Here is a 20,095-nt window from a genome sequence, read left to right as displayed (position 1 = left end):
CCTCATGAGCACCACTGTGGAGACAGAATGAAAGGCTGAATCAGCGGAGTCCAAAGAGGCCTGCAGAGATGTTCTTGTAAGCAATTGGCCCTCTGCAATAATTACCTAGAATTGCTCCCTCTGGTCCGTCAAAAGATGGTCAATGAAGGCAGTCAGTTTTGAATAGTTAGTATGGCTATATTTCACCAAGAGGGCTTGGTAATTGACAATCCTAAATTGTAAGGTTGCCGTATAAATCAAGACATTTACAATCTTTATCATATGGCATTGATTTAGCATGGTGCTGTCTGCCACTCTAAGAACTATTGCTAACTATTACGAATGACAGAAAAAAATACAGTTGAGGTAATCTCAACTAGGATGCTGTTGAGGCTCCATTTCAGGCCAAGCTGACTGAGAAAGCACCGAGGGCAGTTCACCCATGCAGTGCTATGTAGCCCTGGTGCAGGACATGAGACGGAGAGGGTGCAGGCTAAACAGATCTAGGATCTGAGGTGCATGGGGCGCAAGCACACCTAGAGTGGAGCATCCAGAGGGACACTATTCAAAGAAGAACCAACACATATAGAAAGAACTGCAAATCTCACCACAAGAATAAATTTCAGGTGATAGCCTAGTTTGAATAATATGTATTAAAATGTTAAGCAAAGATTATTTGCATCTCTGGATGTAAGCATAACATTGGGCTTATGATGACAAGGAATGGTCTATCAGATGACATGCTCACAGACACTTAACTATACCGATGCTAGCTAGTGCTTCTATAATACCTAGCACATAAAACAAATTATAACAATATTCTTAAGATTAGCATACAAGTAATAGTGCTATATAAAAACTCATAAAAACAAAATGTATGCCTACAATAACCCTGGTTCTCCTTTAAATAACCATATGAGCCATGCTTGGAGGATATTATGCTATTTAGTGATTAAGCATAAGGAAAAAGCCTATTGCAGTCATCTGGAACTCTAAAAGAAAATGATTCCAGTTTCTGTCTTTACCCTAGGTGCTGCATGTCTAACTGATGATAATAACACCAAACAGAAGGCCATACAATTCTCAATAAAATTAATGTGAAGATAAGAGGCGGCATATCCTTTGATGGTACAAAAAAGGAAACACAACCAGTGAAATGGGCTCCTTTTATGTAGATAAAGGCAATTCTGTTTTTCATAAAAGGGACTGTGATGTGCTGCATATAACTAGAGAACATAACTGATCCAAATCATTTATTGAACAATACATCAGATTACTCTAAATGAACTGGGCTTGATTTGCCTCTCACCTGCATTGGAGAGAATGAGCAGTAACACTTCTGAAGTTAACAAAGCCATACCAGTGTAAAACCCATGTGTGGAAAAGGAGACGCTTGCCTGAGTTTCCTCAACACAGTGATATGAACTAGGGCTTGGGGAACTTCAAAGCTCAGAGATTGGATTTGTTTTGGGTAAGCATCCACAAAAGACTGGATCCAAACTGTCAGAACATTTTGCCTTTGTAGCATTTGGGTGGATTTCAGGGAACCTGTTTTCGTGTGAGATATGTGGTACTTCCTGTCAGTTCAGCATTTGTATTTCCCATTTGGTACCTGGAAGTGCAGAAGAGTATGGAAAGGAAAGATAACTAAGGAAATGTTATTTCATAAGCTTGACAATGGTAAATTCAAGAAATAACCCCAGTGTTCGAAGATCCAGAACAAGAGCTCTACACCAGGCCGCATCTAGGTCCCAGCAAAGGAAGTGTATTAGGGATTGGGAGGATGAGGGAAAGGTATGGTCTGGAGCTTCTGTGCTTTGGTTATTCTCTGCTTCTTATGACCCAAAGGCTGCTCTAATTTACACTGAGTGCTAGGCAGAAATATCACAAAGGTAGCTTAAAGCCACTTTTACCCCATCCTCTGCCCTTTCTCCATTCCTGCACTCGGTAAAGGGAAAGAACAGAGCCAACAACAGGAATACCTATCATTCCACATTTGCTTATGGGCAGGCAGCATCCTGCAGTTGTTCTGATGATTATCTTCTAATGCATGAACCATCCTTTGACCCAATCTCCTCAGTCATTTTCACTGTCCGCTAAATTGTGTTTACCATGTCAGACTCTCAATTTTATCAGAGTCACTAATGCAATTTTCCAGAGCAGCAGCATTAGCTCGGCTGCCTCATCTTGTCTCTGGTGCCTTGAAGTTCAATTTATGGGAGATAATAAAGACATGTTGGAACCTGCCTCCATCCCTTGAGGGATATCCTGATCCAACCCCAGGGGCAGAACTGGGGCATGAACCGCTAATAGGTGGCATGGTATCAGATGATCCATACAGGTCACATAAACAGAGATTCCATTGGGATGCTCAGCCTCCATATGTATGAAATGAACAGCAGTTTTCAATATCAAATGCCGGTTTCCATATAGAGAGATTTGCAAAAGTGCCTGAGAAGGTAACACACTCTTTCCCCCTTCTTCTAAAATGATTACTGTGACACTGCACTCCATATTCTTCATAGTGATATTATTATGATATGATTATGGCATAATTATGATGCATTTTGTACAAGATGGGTCATGTAAGGTGTCATTGGAAAAGTTATGATTTGCTGAATATGATTATCATATTTGTCTGCATTGCATGTATCATTTTGTATCTAAAGTTAGGAATTTTGACTATATCTGTATTTCAATTGTGCTTACTCTGGGTGACACCCACAACAAGACTTTCAGGTACAACAATGAAGAAGCCAGATGGTGCTGATGGCCCATCAGCAAAGACAATGGATCCCGGAAGAACTTAACCTTTCTGTAAACGTTCCAGACAGCCTGTAAGTAATGGCTGCTATGACTCAGCAAAGTATGCAAGGGCATGTGACCAGGCCACATGACTCTGGACTCCATCTGAGGATGTCTGTATTTTTCCACAAACTGGTCTGGGAACCAAGTTTTGAAACAAAGGGATCCCACCATATGCTAAAGCTATATAAGGCAGGGAGTGACATCATCTATTGCTCTTTACTCCTCACACAAGAAAACTCCTGGAAACACCTGAGGAACAAAGACTGAACTGGAGGAAGTGCTGGACCCAGGCTAAAGGGATTTTTAGCCTGTGTATGAAAACCTGGGGATCCCAAGCTGCAAAGCAAATGCAGCTTGTCCCTTAAGAATCTGAAAGCCTGCTTGTACCATCTCTCAAGGTGAGAAACTGCTAATTCATATCCAACCCATTGAGTATGTTAAGCTTAGTTTGTGCTAGGTAATCTGCTTTGATCTGTTTGCTATCCCTTGTAATCATTTAAAATCTATCTTTTGTAGTTATTAATAATAAATAATAATAATAATAATAATGGGGGGGAGGGATAGCTCAGTGGTTTGAGCATTGGCCTGCTAAACCCAGGGTTGTGAGTTCAATCCTTGAGGGGGCCATTTGGGGATTTAGTTGGGGTTTGGTCCTGCTTTGAGCAGGGGGTTGGACTAGATGACCTCCTGAGGTCCCTTTTAACCCTATGATTCTATGAATGTCACAACTAACTACAAGGTGGAACAGATTGTTTAGCAAAGTAGGTAACACATTTCAAGGAACCATTCAAGATGAAGTTGCCTGTTAACACTTATGCAGTCATAGGACAAAAAAGGGGGAGGGGCTAGTGGGTTACAGATTGTTTTAATAAATCCAGTGTCTTTATTTTTAGTGTCTAGTCAATTTATGAATTTAAGTTCCCAGACTCATCTTTTGAAGGTTTTGTGCAAGTTTCTTTTGGGGACAAGGACTAAGAAGTAAGATATGGGGTAATCTTTTGTGAAAAGTGTTTATCCATGGATGATATGGTGTGTTTGTCTTTTATCGTTTTTCTGTGTGAGTTCATTGAACAGAATAGTGATTGTCTGGTTTCACCCATATAGTTGTTATTGGAGCATTTAATGCATTGGGTGAGATATACCGCATGTTGTGATAGACATGTGTAGAGTCCATGGATCCTGAAAGGTGTGTTGTGGCCCATTCCATGATGTGGTCTATTTCTCTGGTGTCCTAGTAAAGGCAATTTCAGTGTATTAAGGTGTATATCCTGCACTTTCTCCTCAGAGCATGTTCTATGGTATCCAAGTGTCTGGCTGTCAAGAACAGATTTCTTGGTGTGTTTGGGGTGAGTACTGTTTCTATGAAGGTAAGTGTGATGATCTGTGGGTTTCTTGTATATGACTGTCTGTAGGGTTTTGTAGTGGGGTGGTCACCCCGCTCCTGCTTGAAGGGGATAAAGCAGCCCTGGAGAGGGCTGCAGTGGGGAAAGCTATGCTGCTTGGGAAAGCAGCCACAGCTGTGGTCAGCTTAATCAGGGCCCAGCTGGCCCTTATAAGAGGGCTGTGGGCCAGAAGAAAGACAGACACTCTCTTTAGCTTCTCAGAGAGAGAAGGACCTGGCTGCCTGGGAAGCTGAGAAGGGTATCAAGGGTGGAGCAGTGCTGGGGAAGGGCAGAGGGAGCTGGGGAGCTCCAGCCTAGCAAAGCCCCAGGCTGCAGACCGAGTTAAGTGCCCACAAAGGGTACTGGGGCTGCAGAGGGGCAGCCCAGAGATAAGCAGAGGCAGCTGGTCCAACCCTCCTTGCTGATGATGAGTGGTTTACAGACTGCAATCTGCCCCAGGGAGCAGGGGCTAGATGATGACTGCCAGTAGCCACTGAGGCAAGGTGGAGATAGGGGGTTGGGGGTTCCCCTGGGAGGGGAGACCCAGAGTGAGGAGGTACTGTGGTGGGCAGAACCCCATGGCAAAGGGCACTGGGGTCTGGGAGGGACACGGGGCCAGCAGCAGGCGAGACACCGGCCTGCAGAGGGCGCTCCGGGCTGGAAAGAGCTAATTCCCAAGATGGCCAGCAGGAGGTGCCACGCCGGTGAGTCGTTGCCCCACTACAGAGTCCATTGTTGAAACTGATTTTGAAGCTGATTTTGGAAGCTGATGCTGGTGCTGGAGTATTCTAAACTTCTGCCCCACTATAATACCTGATGATACCATACGAACACGAGGAGAACTAGAAGAATTCTTTCACAACAATGATGACACCACCTACAATTACCTCATCCCACAGTCAGTCATAAGCAAAAGAATCATCTGACTGGACACCACACAGTGGACAAAACCACACATTTGATTATATTAATTGCTTCAGGAAAAAAATGACTGTGAAATTCTTAATAAATATCACATCCATCACAATCTCTCCACTGCTGAGAGTACAGCTGTATAGTAACTGCAATCCAACCTCCAGGTATTGATCAGACCAGGACACAAAGGGGTTGCTTCTGTAGTTCTCAACCATGATGACTACTCTAGCCAAACTGATCCATTTCATCTTCATCCATAACCATTTTACATACACTTTACATGCAACATATACTTTGTCCAAAACATGGGAAGAGCCAACAGTACTAGGATGACTCTCCTGTATGCCAACCTCTTTCTGGGCCATCTGAGGAACAATTTCTGGACAAATGCACCAAAACCAATGATGATATTGATGTATCACAGGCATATTTTCTTCCTCTGGACAGATGACCTAAACTCCCTCAGAGTTCTACCACAACCACCACCCATCAATCAAACTCTCTCTAGCACACTCCGGCACCAGAATCAACTTCCTGGACACCATAATTAGCCTCAACAATGGAACCCTACAAACAAGATATACTAGAAACCCACAGATCACCACATTTACCTTCATAGATCCACCCCAAATACACCAAGAAATCTGTTACCTACAGGCAGGCACAGAATATGCTCCAAGGAGAAAATCCTGGATATATACCTTAACACACTTAAAACTGCCTTCACCAAACAAGAACACTGCACCAGAGAAGTAGATCGCATCATGGAACTGGCCACCCAAATACCCTTAGAGAACCTGCTTCGATACAGAAATAAACTCCCCCCTGACCGCATGCTCCTAGCTGCCACCTGCCACCCCACACTGGAACCCATATGGGGTTTCATCATACAATTAAAACCTCTACTCAATGGGGACCACATCCTGAAAGAAATCTTTTGTGAACCCCCTTTTCTGGCATTCAATCAACCCCCCAGCCTCGCCAAGCTCATAATCAGAAATAAGCTTCCCACAGACCAGGACTCACCAACACAAAGCAGCACCAAACCCTGCCAGAACAACAGAAGAAAAAGCTGCAGACATACCTACATTGCTACCATGATCAATACTTCCAAAAACACATCCTTCAAGATCCAGGGGGTCTTACCCATGCCTATCACAACACATGGTGTACTTCATTCAGTGCACTAAATGACACAACAACTATGCTGGTGAAACCAGACAATCACTATTCTTTCAGAAAAATAATAAAAGACAAAAACACCGTATCACATGTGGGTGAACATATTTCACAGAACGATCAACCCAAGACTGATCTCTCTTTGTCCTCAGAGGAAACCTGCACACCACTTTCAAAAGATGAGACTGGAAGATTAAATTAAAAACACTTTTCTAGACACTGAAAATCATGGAGATAACAGAGACACTGGATTTATGGCTTATTATAACAATCTGTAACCCACTAACCCCCTTCACCGTCAATGCTCCCCGAGAATGTGTGTTAACGACTTATGCTATACAATCTGTTCCACCTTGTATTTAGCTGTGACAATCTGAGGCCAGGCCTACACTCAAGTTTAAGTCAACCCAGCTACGTCACTCAGGAATGTAAAAACTATGTCCCTCAGCATGTGGATTTAGTTGACCTAACCTCCAACCTAATCATTGGTGCAGACATTGCTAGGTTGATAGAAGGATCTTCCATCAACCTGGCTACCATCTCTCAGGGAGATGGATTTACTATGCTGATGGGAGAACCCCTCCCGTTGGTGTTGTGGGTGTCCACACTAAAGCACTGCAGCTGTGCTGCTGACATATTTCAAGTATAGACAAGCTCTGTGTAGCTCGAAAGCTTGTCTCTTCACCAAAAAAAGTTGGTCCAATAAAATATATTACTTTGCCCACCTTGTCTCTCTAGTAAAACCTTCCCCCCACACATCTATTTAGCAACCATAACTGCTTTATACACTCAACAACATTTATCATACTTTACAGTAACCCAGAAACTGTCATACTTGTAACAATACATGGTAAAACAGTACCAGGTAAAAAATGAAATTTGTCATCTTCCCATGGAATTGAGTGAGAGAAAAAACAGCAAATTTACTTATGTGCAAAAAGTCCTAGGAACATGTCTCCTTAACACTAAGAACAGGCATGACCTTTAAAAGAATTGTCATTACTTATGTCAATGCGTTGGCCTTACCCTTGCTTAACTCATCTTCATTAAGAACTAACCACTGCTAAACTCTTGAAATCCTGGGCAGGGCAACTTCAAATTCAGTTAAGTGACTGGGAGCTCCTGTATAGGACTGTCATCAACATAAAAAATGAGCACTGCACTCACTATGCCAACTTGTCAGTTCATTTACAGAGATCATAAAGAACAATGGTCCAAGGATGGATCCCTGAGGTACTCCTGTAATGACATCCATTAAATCTGATGTGACACTGTTTAATAACACAAGTTGTATTTGCCCTCTTAAATAGCTAGCACACCAATTAATTACAGATGATACCACACCTAAGCCACTCAGTTTATCAGGTAAAGGAATATGATTTACCAAATAGACAATAAAAACACATTTAAATGCACACTACACGCAAGATCCTGGAAAACATCTCTCACTTAATCCACAATGTTTAAATGTATCTGGTATTCTCACCCTAAATTAGTCAGAAACATTGTTCTGATGTTAGGCCAGTTTAGTTACTTTATTAACTGAAGGCCAAGTGGTTACAGCCTGGAAGTGGGAGTAAGGAGAATCACAATGATTCTGCCACTGACTCTTCAGCCACGACTGTACTAGGGAATTTTAGCGAAAGATTCTCAGGATGCTACCAGCTGCAATGACTTGTCTGAGGTCATATAGCCTTAACTATTGTAGGGAATTTTAGCAAAAGATTGCCATGGGTCCTAGCTGAAAAGTCCCTGGGGTTGGGAAGTATATGATGTGATCTTCATTTCACTTCCCTATGCCTCTGTTTTCTTAGCCTGTAATATAGATGTAACAACTTTTAAAAGGGCTTTGTGACACTGAGATGAAAGGGGCTAAACAGCTGCAATGTGTTATGATAAACAATAAGTTGAACCTTGCAGTATCAATTCATGATCACAGCCAAAACCCTCCCACAGTGCAAGTGCGGAATTACATCTTCATACTGCTGGACCACTTGCAAAGGACACTCACTTGGAGTTAATAAGATGGAGAGACTAGAACAGTGGGATTCAAACTGAGACTTTTCAGGATATTGTGCTCAGCTCCTGTGGGGTCTACAGGTCTGAGCTGGCAGCCCTCACTCTGCCTGAATCTCAGGCACTCTGGATGCAGCATAGATCTCAGACTGCTCCCCAAGGTAGGGTGGGGAGTGCTGAACAAATGGAGACACATACAGTCCCTCCAGCAGTCAGTAAATGAGAGAGGGAGAAAGGTGTGGGAGAGAGGAGACACCTTTGAGACACGCTCAACCAACTAGCAGCCAGGTGAAAGTAGGATGCCTCCTCCCAACCAGCAACCAGAGGGATGCATGGAAGCAATTAAAGGGGAGAGAAAGATCTTCTATAATGCATTATAACATTGCATTTTAGTATGTAATGACATTATACCATTGAAGATCGGGCCCATTATGAGAGTTAGTACAAGGGGCAGAGGGAGAAAGAAGACAAGAGCCACACAACAAATTTTAGTCTCATCACTTAATTTCTGGAAAGAGTTCAGACACCACCATTATGGGTGCAGTTCAAGACTAGATAAGTATAGGAGATATGAAAAGAGAGAGAACACTGTAATTGTAATTTTCTACTGATCGCCTCCAGCACACTCAGAGAGGGAGAGGGATTTTCAGAGCTGAGTTGGGAGCACATTCACATCATCTCTTCCTGATGGCCAGACCAGAAGAAAATAAATCTACCTGCAACTTGCTAGGTGGAATGAAATAAAGACACTTCGGGCCTGATCCTGCAATATGTTCAGCAGCTCCAGTAAGGTGCTGAGTGCTGTCATGGCCCATTGACATCCCAATGAAATCAATGGAAGCTTAGGGTGCTCAGTGCCTTCCAGGAGGTACTCAGTACCTTTAAGAATGTGGCCCTTTAAGGCTAATGCATTCTACCCATACTTCCACAGATCAGTGGTCAGAGCTATCTTCTGGTAATTCTGAAATACTCTGACATGTTTAGATACCCTTGCTGAGACTTCTTTGCTGGAGAAGCAGACCTTGCAGAGTTTCCACTGGAATAAGTGGATTTTTACCTCTGTCACGTTACAGGGATAAGTCCTTTGATCTTTAGTTCCTTGCTCCAGTCACATGGTATAGGTCAGGGCTATTAATTTCCTACCAGCACTCCTTATTGTATGGGGTACTTGACATTTTGGAACTGCTTCTTTCATTAGATCCTGAATAATTTCAGCCTACAAACAAAATAAAACAAAAAGTCAAGTGGTCTATATTATAATTTAGGACAAATTTTGAATTTAGATTGTTATGTTGCAAGATGGTTTGTGCTGTATTTTGTTGCTATTTGAAATGTTTCTCTTATAGTAAGTTACATCTAATTGGGCAATTTGCATACATGTTATGCTTGTCACATTGCTACCTCTGACACTTTCTCTGGCAGTAACTAGGCAAGAGAGTGCAGGTTGTACCCTCCCTGTCATTTCTGATTTTGCAATACTCTTCGGGTTAGTCTACTCGGCAATTGGAGGCATGCATGCAGCTCATGTAGGCATACCCACACTAGCTTAATCTAGCTAACATGCTCAGTGCAGGCTTCAGTAAGGGCTGGGGATATACTTACATTCCTAGCCCCTGCTGGGGTCTGTGCTGCTGCATCTTCACAGCTATTTTTAGGCTAGGACTACACTACCCGCCTGAATCGGCGGGTAGAAATCGACCTCTCGGGGATCGATTTATCGCGTCCCGTTGGGACGCGACAATCGATCCCCAAATCGATGCTCTTACTCCACCAGCGGAGGTGGGAGTAAGCGCCGTCGACAGGAAGCCGCAGAGGTCGATTTTGCTGCCGTCCCTACAGCGGAGTAAGTTGGCTGCGATACGTCGAATTCAGCTATGCTATTCACGTAGCTGAATTTGCGTATCTTAAATCGACCCCCCCCCCCCGTAGTGTAGATGTAGCCTTAGCTGCAATAGTTAGATGAAAGCTAGCCCGGCTATGCCTACCCAAGAAGTAATCATATCTCCGATTGCACTGTAGACAGTCTCTAGTATCACCCAACAGATAAGCTATGTCTCTCCCAAGCTTCTGCATGGCTGATATACTAGGAACTTTAATAGAGGAATCATTCCCATATGATGTACCTGTTCTTCTTCTGATAGTTTTTCTACAAGGTAGCAGATAGGGAAAAAAAGCAATACAATCTAAAAGAGAGAAAAATCCTCATAGTTTTGCTTTCTTTTCATTCTTCTTGGACACAAGGCAAGTGTATATCTATTTCCCACACCATTTGCCCCCCTTCACCTTTATTGCTCTGTTTGCAGCAGATGTTTCCTCTGGCCTTTGTTTCTTCTTTTTGCAGAACCACTTGCTTCCACTGGGACATTTTGACATTGCCTTTCCTCCATCTCTGGTGGGTCTCTCTCTCTCTCTCTCCTACACATATTATTGTCTCTACCTGTACTGCAATCCACCTATCACACATGCGGTCATGTGTCCTAGCTGTTACTACCATATATATACTTTCATTTAGTTAATATTTCTATTGTGGTAGTGCCTAAGGATGAGGGCTCCTTTGTACTAAAAGCTGTATGAACAAAGATAGTCTGGGATTCAGAGGACTCACACAAAACTTCCATGCATGTGGTCAGCATTTCTTAATCATTGCTGCAGTAGCTCTGTTCCAGTAACTGCAATGTGAGCTATTCTTTCCCCTTGTTCAGCTTGCTGAAAACTGGCTCTGCTCATACAGAGGGGACTATTCCTAATTACAAGGAGGTAACACAGGTGGCAAGACTACTGATGATCAGACAGAGAAGCATGGCATGATAGGATAACGAGAGAACCATTGCTACCTTATCATTTCCCTGCTTATAACACTTTTTCTTTAACCGAAATATAGTTTGTAGAATTTTGATATAGTCCCTTTAGCTTTAAACTTCTAGTTGTCTTGCAGATTTCCTGCCCAGTAGGGTGAATTCCACTAACTCCACTGAATTGCTGTAACAGAACAATCCTTTTCTGTGGGACAGGTAGAATATGAATGCTCCGAGGCTGTTTATTATATTTCACAATGAGACAGACAACAAAGCAAGCTGAAACTCCTACTTATTGTACATTATATACCCTTCAGGATACTTTTCCTGATCTGTGATTTATTTTGGACTATGAACACCACAGTGATGGGCACAAAAGCTCTACAAAAATAAACTGGTTGACTCTTGCTCTATTTAGATAACATTTTCTCTACACCTCAGTAACAGTCAGAGGTATTACAATGTTTAATATATTTCCACAAGGTCTAAGCATTAGGGAGTTGGAATCAGTGTTGCTCTAGGGAATCTTTGCAGCAGATAGGCTGGCATAAAGGTGCTGCAGAGACAATACCTCTGCTGAAGCAGGAGTAGCTACCAGAATGGAGCTCGCTCTGGGCTTGGAAGAAGAGAAAGGAGGAAGGGGCATGGAGGATGGAAGGAGGCATGACCAAGGCAGATCTCTCCTCACACACTGGTAATTCTGGACCTTTGCAATGGTCCATAGGGGCCGCAAGAGGAGACACGGAAATTAGGGAAGCACTGAGGGCTGTCCCGGCATACATTAGGTGCCAAACTGCTCCCATGCCAGCCCCTGAAAAGCACAGGGATGAATCTGGCTCTAAGACTTCCTGGAATCTTGTCTCTGCCACCAAAATCTTGCCCTTCATTGTTGTTTCAATTCAACATGACAAAAGTTGGGTCTGTATAGAGAAATATTTGTTCCTAGAAAACATTTATGATGTGGTATAATGCAAAAATTAGAAAGGGCCAAATTCTCTTCTCAGTTCCACTCATGTAAGTCTGAAGTAACCAAATGAAGTCAAGGAACTACTAGCTTTACATTGGTATAACCAGGAGAAGGATTTGGCCAAAAGTGCTCCTTGTATCCTTACAAATCTCTAATATGAAATAAAATATAATCCATGATATTTACCATTTATTTACACTACATAAAAAGTAATGTATAGAAAACAATAATTCTATGTTGCAGGAGGTCCAGAAAATAATACAAATATATGTCAAGTGATACAAAGGATACTATCTGATAAAACATATTTTAATTTTAATATCAACATTTTAGCTTCTATTTGAAATCTTTACCACAGCCATGGATCTAGAGATCCCTGCACTTTGGAAGAGTTTGACCATAGATACAAACTCTGCTTCTTGGGACTGTCTCTGCTGTACACAGCTGAATATACAGTTCTCTTGCTGATATCTGCTAACATACCCTTTGGAGCCAAGCAATGTACAACATGAAGTATAGTTTTTTCTTGTTTTTTTAACCCTGGAAGTTCATAAAAAACCTCAATAGAGATGGAAGCCAAAGTACATCAACCTTATCATACAGGTTACTTTATAAAACGTAGAACTATATACAGTATTTTTTCCTCTAAGCATAAAGATAAAACAGAGTAATCTGAACTACCTTGTTGTATTATAAAGCAACTTTAGAACTGTAATGGTGAAATAGACTCGGTGAGCCAATCGTTTTTTTTTCTCTGCAACCTCTGTGATTTTAACGAATGTGATCATTTTAATTAAATGCTGTAAGGGATGGCAGAATATAGCACTTGACTGAAGAAACAGTTTTAAACATATGGCATAAATTTAATATTTTGCTCCAGACTAACATGAAAAAAGAGTTTTCTTTAATATTTGAGGTTGTAAGACATTTTTTATTACCATGTAAAGTTGCAGACAGATTTCTGAACTATAGAAACCAGTTTTAAGTTAACAACTGAGATTCTGGATTGAATTCAAGGCTAACAAAAAAAATCAACTCTGAAAAAATAGTTAAACTAATACTTGTAGTTTAGATCTCACTGAAGGATAGAAAAGAACTCTGATATTCTCATTTTGAAAAAAAAATCACTTACAAAATGTTAACACGATGTGGACAACCCTCTGATGATTGCTTGATGGATCATGTGAAATGAATTGGTCTCAGTCTACAATATTTAGTAAGTACTCTGGAGTAACAACATTAGTTAGGAGAGAAGCCACAACACATTTTGTTAACTATAAAAGTACACAGCTCAGTCTGACTTCACTCAGATTTCTGGAAGCATCTAGTTTATAATGGGCATGCCTGACAAACTTAACACATTCATTAGCATAGTTGCGTGCACATGAACATCACATCATCTCAATTGCATAGCCAATCTGATATATTATTTATTTGATCCCATGGCAACTTGCCTGCTTACACAGGCCAGGTCTACATAATGAAACACAGCATCACAGTTGGCACTTTTGTTAGCAGCCACAGCAGCTAGGCCAAAGAATGAATGGGTGAGGTTGTCTTTATGTTGCTTTGCCACCCTCCATTCTGATTCTCATCTGTGGATAAACAGAGACTTCAGTATCCCAGCTGTCAATGTGGCACTTTTACATGAGCAGTACTAAAGCCTCAATTCTGTGATGTGATGAGTATTCCAACAAGGTGCTGAATGGAATCAGTTGGAATTGAAGAGGGTGCTCCAATGCCACTGAGTTACTTCAGTTTTACATCAATACAACTAAGAATCAACTTCAATTTTTTTATTATATCAGTCAAAAAATTTTTTGCTAGGACCATTTCTTTATAGCAACACAAAACTTGAGATACTGAATTGAAGCAGATAACAATAAAAGTCAAGCATTCAGTGGCAACAGAGAACAATTCAGAATAAGGGGCCACAAACACAAATTAGTAGAGATAAACAAATGGGCTTTGATGAAAAATAAGAACCAGTGTGAAATGATGTTAACCCTTGACCTGAACCTTTTGTGAAGTTATAATATAACTTTAGTTTAACTTGTTATTTTACTGTTTATAACAAAGCAAAAACTTCATTAAAAATCTGACCCTTAAGAAATTGTTTAATAATTTTTGAAGACTCAAGAGATGTAGATAGTTAGGATAAAGATCAATGTGACTGCCAAAAAAAAATTTATTTTTTTAAAGTTATTGTTTGAAAATACCCCCCTTCCATGCAAATAACTCCATATAAAATGGTTATTTTTCAGCCAAAAAGCCCCATATTTTACAGGCTTTTCTGTGAAATGGAACCAAGCAAGCAAATTAATTAATAAATAAATAAAATTTAAAAGCCTCAGTCATATAGTTTAAGGCCAGAAGTGATCACCAGGTCATCTTGTCTGACCTCCTGTATATCACAGGCCACCAACACCACCCTGCACCCACACTCTGAACCCAGCACATGGAGTTAGACCACTGACAATCTGACCTGGGGGAAAATTCCTTCCCGACCCCATATATGGTGATCAGTTAGACCCTATATGTGAACAAGAACCAGTCAGTCAAGCACCTGAGAGACAGAATGCTTGGTATCACCTCAGAGACCTGACTCACTCCATCTATTGTATCATCTCCAGCTAGGGCCACTGATGCTTTACAGGATGGAGAAAAAAAAACAATCCAAAAATAAAACCCCACAAAAATACATCAGGGGGGAAATCCTTTCCTGGCCCCTGCAGCATGTCAAGGTTGTAGAATTATGTTGAATGTATTTTGCGTAGTCAGGTGAACCTCTAAAGGTTCATAGCAAATTACTATAAATCAAATGAAGGTCCCTAGGCAGGTTAGGTCATACAGTTGGAGATGACCCAGAGAGAGAGTTCCCAGACTAGGCAGAGGGACACAAGAAGATGGCAGTGCACTACATGGTTGGACTATATCACTTGGGAAGAAGATATGGTGTTAAGAAACATGAAGAAAATGAGTCTATTTAAGAACTGAAAAGAAAAGTTCCAGGGATGAGTGATTTATTTGGTGTGGCCCATCATTTTGGCAAATCCCAGGTTCATTTAGTTTTAATCCAGGACTGACATCTAGTGCTTCATATCAAGTAGGTTGAAGTTATTTAGCAAATTTAATATAAATAAAGATAAAGCCACCAGGACCTCTCACATCACTGGCATGAAATATGGTGTTTAAGAGATGCATGATAAGTGGAGTAAAAAAAAATTATCAAAGCCCTCTCTCTCTGAGAAGAACGATGCTAGGTTGGCTTGGAGTAAAACTTTTGTTTGCTCTTCTCATTCTTCGGTCCTCATATTTAAGACCAATTTTACCCAGGCCTTAAAGTCTTTGGCTTGATTTTCACACTAAGGCCATTTTACACCATGGTAGTATTGCAAAGGGGCCCAGGAGCAGGAGTAAATTATTTATACCCACTATAAAGTCCCCTTATAGCGTCAAAGCATTGTGAAGTGGCTGTAGCTAAAATAAAAATCAGGCCCTTTTCCTCTGATTCTTAACTGCCTTGGATTTCATGTAGTTATTTACCTTGAGTACAGAGGATGTAAATGCTATCAGACAGGAATAGCAGCATTTTACACCCGATTTCCATTCACTCTGCACAGATCCAAATAGCTACACAAGGGACAAGGCAGAGGAGAATCAGGCTCTTTAGATCTAAACAAAAGAAGAAATAGATATTCAATATACTGTATTAGTGTACGCATTGTATATATATTATATATATATACACACACACACACACAGTATAATATATATATTAGAGCTAGACTGCCTCCAGGCAATGCAGGGACTGCCATATCTAGAAATGAGTTCAAGTTTGGGAAAAATAACTCAGATCATTATTTTCCATCTACCCTAACCTGCCTTGCCAACAGGAACCCCCTCTCTGCACAGGACTACCCTTCTCTGGCACGCTTTCCCCTTTGGTGTTTTTGGTGATAAAGGGTTCTTAGTTCCTTCCACAAAGAGATGGTTCTCAAACACCATTCTTAATCTCAGAGTAGCTGTACATTGCTGCTAAAATGATCAACAGTGAAATAGTTGAAGTTGACATTTAAATTGTTGCTATGATTCTTTTAGTTCACATCATGTTGAATGGGGGCAGTTCATAGCTCTCCAAGCTATCATTTGATGGAGTGCAGCATCAGTAAGGCTGTGCTGCTTTGGCCACATTCTGAATTCTTTGCATACATAATCTCCCCCTCCCCCCCCCCAGAGATGAGTGAAATCAGAAAGTAAACTAATAAGAGAATTGACCAAGTTGTTTTACTTTTTCAATAGGTTCAGGCTTGGTTCAGTTCAAATTCTAGCCTCAGAGTTCAGGTTAGTGTTCCCATCTCTCATCATAATCCAAGGGGAGTTTTTTCTGGCAATAACATTCATTGTAAGTGGTACTGAATTGTATGGTCACAAACATTTGACTTTACTAAAGGAATCAGACAGGATGTGGAATCTGATTAAAGTAGGAAAGACATCTTTTTATTCTTAACTATTTTATCTTAGTAAATGAGCAATTACAGGAAAGGAAACGTAGAAAAAAAAAGAGTTGGCAATAACATTAAAATATATATTTTGGAAAACAAACTAAAGTTTGCTTCTGTGTAGCAGGACCATTTTCAAGGTTAAAATATTAACTCTAACTTCGATTTTGCAAGGTTGTGTCCATTTTCTGTTCCAAACAAAAGAATATTTAAGGATCTGATCCTGCAGATGCTTAGTATTGCACGTTAGGGGCTGATCCTCAGCTGGTATTCATCAGTATTCCTCACACTATGTAGTCCCTTGATTTCTACAGGACAGATTATGTTGGTAAGCAGGACACTTGGTAGGTAGCAAGTGTTTGCAAGATCAGACCCTTTGCTTGTGTCTTGTTCTGTGCTGAGCATAATATTCGTGTTTAACAAATAATAAAGAATTATTTGTTACTAAGTGTAGATTTGTAATAAATGTCATATCTGTAACATTTCATCACAAACCAAGTGAAGTGTTAAGGTCTGATCCTGTAAACCCTTCCTCACACAAGTAGTCCCTCTGATTTCAATGGAAGCTAGGCGATGCTCTGTACCCAGGGCTGGCTCCAGGGTTTTGGCCCCCCCAAGCAGCCAAACAAAAAAAGAAAAAAGAAAAAAAAAAGCCGTGATCACAATCGCGATCTGCGCGGCAATTCAGTGGGAGGTCCTTCGCTCCGAGCAGGAGTGAGGGACCGTCTGCCGAATTGCCGCTGAACAGCTGGACGTGCCGCCCCTTTCCGCAGTGGCCGCCCCAAGCACCTGCTTGGTAAGCTGGTGCCTGGAGCCGGCCCTGTCTGTACCTTACTGATTGGGCCCTTAGGACCTGTTCTGCAGTATTACCCTGTGTATTTCCTGCAAGGTGCTGAAATCCTTTAGTTCCTGTTGACAACACTCAATACTTCACATGCGGTATGGAACAATTTGCCAATTACGCGAGCACCACATGGATTTCTGGAGCAAGAGACTGGAGGCACACTTTTTTTACAAACCCCACTGGTCAAAGGAGAAAACAACCTGCTTTTTTACATAAAGCTGCAGGAAAGTCTCCTATTAGAACACTTACGATGACCACCAATATGTGTGAATCAGCTTTGCAAACAAGAATGCAATATGGATCAGTATTTGAATTTACCTTTCAGTTCTAGATAAAGTGCAAAGATAAACTTGATAAGAATTAACGCAGACAGGCTACGTTTGCATGACAATAATGAAAAACTCAAATCTTTTGTCGGTGGCAGTGTACACAGTCATGAAAAGTAGTATGTTATTGACAGATTTGCCTGTGCACCACACGAACAATTATGTAGCATATAGGATGACTGGAGGTAAAACATTATGTTGTTTCCCCTGGCCTGTCTTTTCTCATTTTCCTTCAATTATCATATTTTCCATATTATTTCCTCCAGCATTAATGCTTAAATTTTGAACTGTGGTTCAAACACTTAAAACACATATTTCCCCCCAGGATTTAGTGTTTCTCACTCATTTTTATTTCTTTTACCAGACAAACATTTCAAAGCTATTGCTGGTGAGTATGTAATAATAAAAGGTAGCAGGCAACTGACCTCCTGTATTTTTCTGGAAAAGTAATTAGTGAGATACCCAACAGACAGGGAGAAGTGGGTGATATATTACTACTTGTAGGTGGTTTAGAAAGGCATATATTACAACACTCACACAGTCATAATCAACTTATATATTTTAATGTAGAAGCAACGTAACAGCATTATATGGAAATGAGCTTTTTAAGCAACATATTTATGTTTTCTAGGACAGACACTGTATCCTTTAGGACATCCATTATTATAGCCTCTATGTCACAAAGACAACTGATGGTGGAAGGAGATATAATCAGCTAAAGTCTTCAACATTCCTTATTTCATTCAACAACTGATAATGGACTCCAGGCTAGGATTTTGCAATAGAAAAAACAATGTAAACTAGGCACACTCATTTTTCATGTTCCCCCTTGGGGAATTCTGGCTTGTCATCATTACTGCATACATTCACCCCTGCATAAGTGAAACTTAGATGCTGTCTTCAGAGTAATATACCACCTTAAGCAGTCAAAAGTATGATTGCCTAGCAATAATTTCAACCAAGACATTACAATAAAAGTTTAAGTAATCTTAAAAGCATGTTCAAATATGCTTGCAGTGAAAGTGTGTGTGCATTGTGTAGAGATGTTTGTGTATACGTATGTGCACAGACCCACACATGTAAACACAAGGATTTTTGGTTTCCCTATTTTTTCCCCTGTAAAAAAGAAAATTTGAGTTTTCATCTCAAACAATTTCATTAATGTATATAGCACTCTAAATGAAAAAAATCAGATAACTTTACAAAAACCAAACACTAAAAAAATAAAATAACGTGAAACAGAGGTAGGTGAACAGCACATTTAAATGAAGTCTTAAACCAAATATTTGAAGCCGAACAGAGACTCTTCATGCCTTGTAACTGGCATTAAGGCCTAAACTAGTGGTACAGAAGGCGAAGGATTAAGCCCCAAACACTGCAGCTTAAATGTACCATAGTGCAATATTGCAGAATTGTCATAAGAATTTATCAGCACAGACCCCAAATCTATTCCCTTACCCAGCTTTACTCAAACAAAAACTTTCTTCTGGTGAAAGAGATCATTAGAGTTTTGCAAGCCTATTGTGTGGTTCTCTGTAAAATCCATATGAAGTACAGTAAAACGAGTGTAAGTGAATGGAGTACCACTTTACTGTGACTTTAAAACAGGAGAACAGGAAGCCAATGAAATACTGGAGGACAGGAAATAGGACAACTAAGGCCTTGTCCTGGCAAACTGCTGTGCATAGTAAGATCCCTACAGCTATATGGAGCCCCATTATCTCTTATTAGGGTCTCTACTGAAGTCAGAAGAGTTACTTTGGATTTAAATTGGTATGACCAAGATCAAAATCTGCACTGCTGCTTCTAATACCCCTCCCTCCCCCAATTCAGGGGTCCAGAGACTCAGGCTCCACAGATTTTGGATTTTTAAATCCAAAATTAACTTGACCTTCAGAGAACGGGGGAAGACCTATCTGTTCTCTCAGACTTTTGAGGAAGAGGTAGCTGTAAAGGAGTTGAAAGGAGTGATGACTTAATTTTGATTGGATCATTGGATGGGGAGAAATTCAGGATTCATTCACTAAGTTCGGTATTTTTTTGGGTAAATAGACACATGACGTAGATGAGCTAGAGTGACGTAGATGAGCACAATCTTTTTAAAAAGTGAAATAAATACAGTATAGACCAGGGGTCGGCAACATTTGGCACGTGGCTCGCCAGGGTAAGCACCCTGGTGGGCCGGGCCAGTTTTATTTACCTGCTGACGTGGAAAGTTCGGCCGATCACGGCCCCCACTGGCCGCAGTTCGCCATCCCGGGCCAATGGGGGCGGCGGGAAGCGGCGCGGGCGAGCGATGTGCTGGCCGCGGCTTCCCGCCACCCCCATTGCCTGGGATGGCGAACCGCGGCCAGTGGGGGCCGCGATCAGCCGAACCTGGGG

This window comes from Trachemys scripta, chromosome 8, assembly GCF_013100865.1.
Source record: "Trachemys scripta elegans isolate TJP31775 chromosome 8, CAS_Tse_1.0, whole genome shotgun sequence".
NCBI classification, from domain to species: domain Eukaryota; kingdom Metazoa; phylum Chordata; order Testudines; family Emydidae; genus Trachemys; species Trachemys scripta.
Note: the sequence above shows the minus strand (reverse complement) of the source record.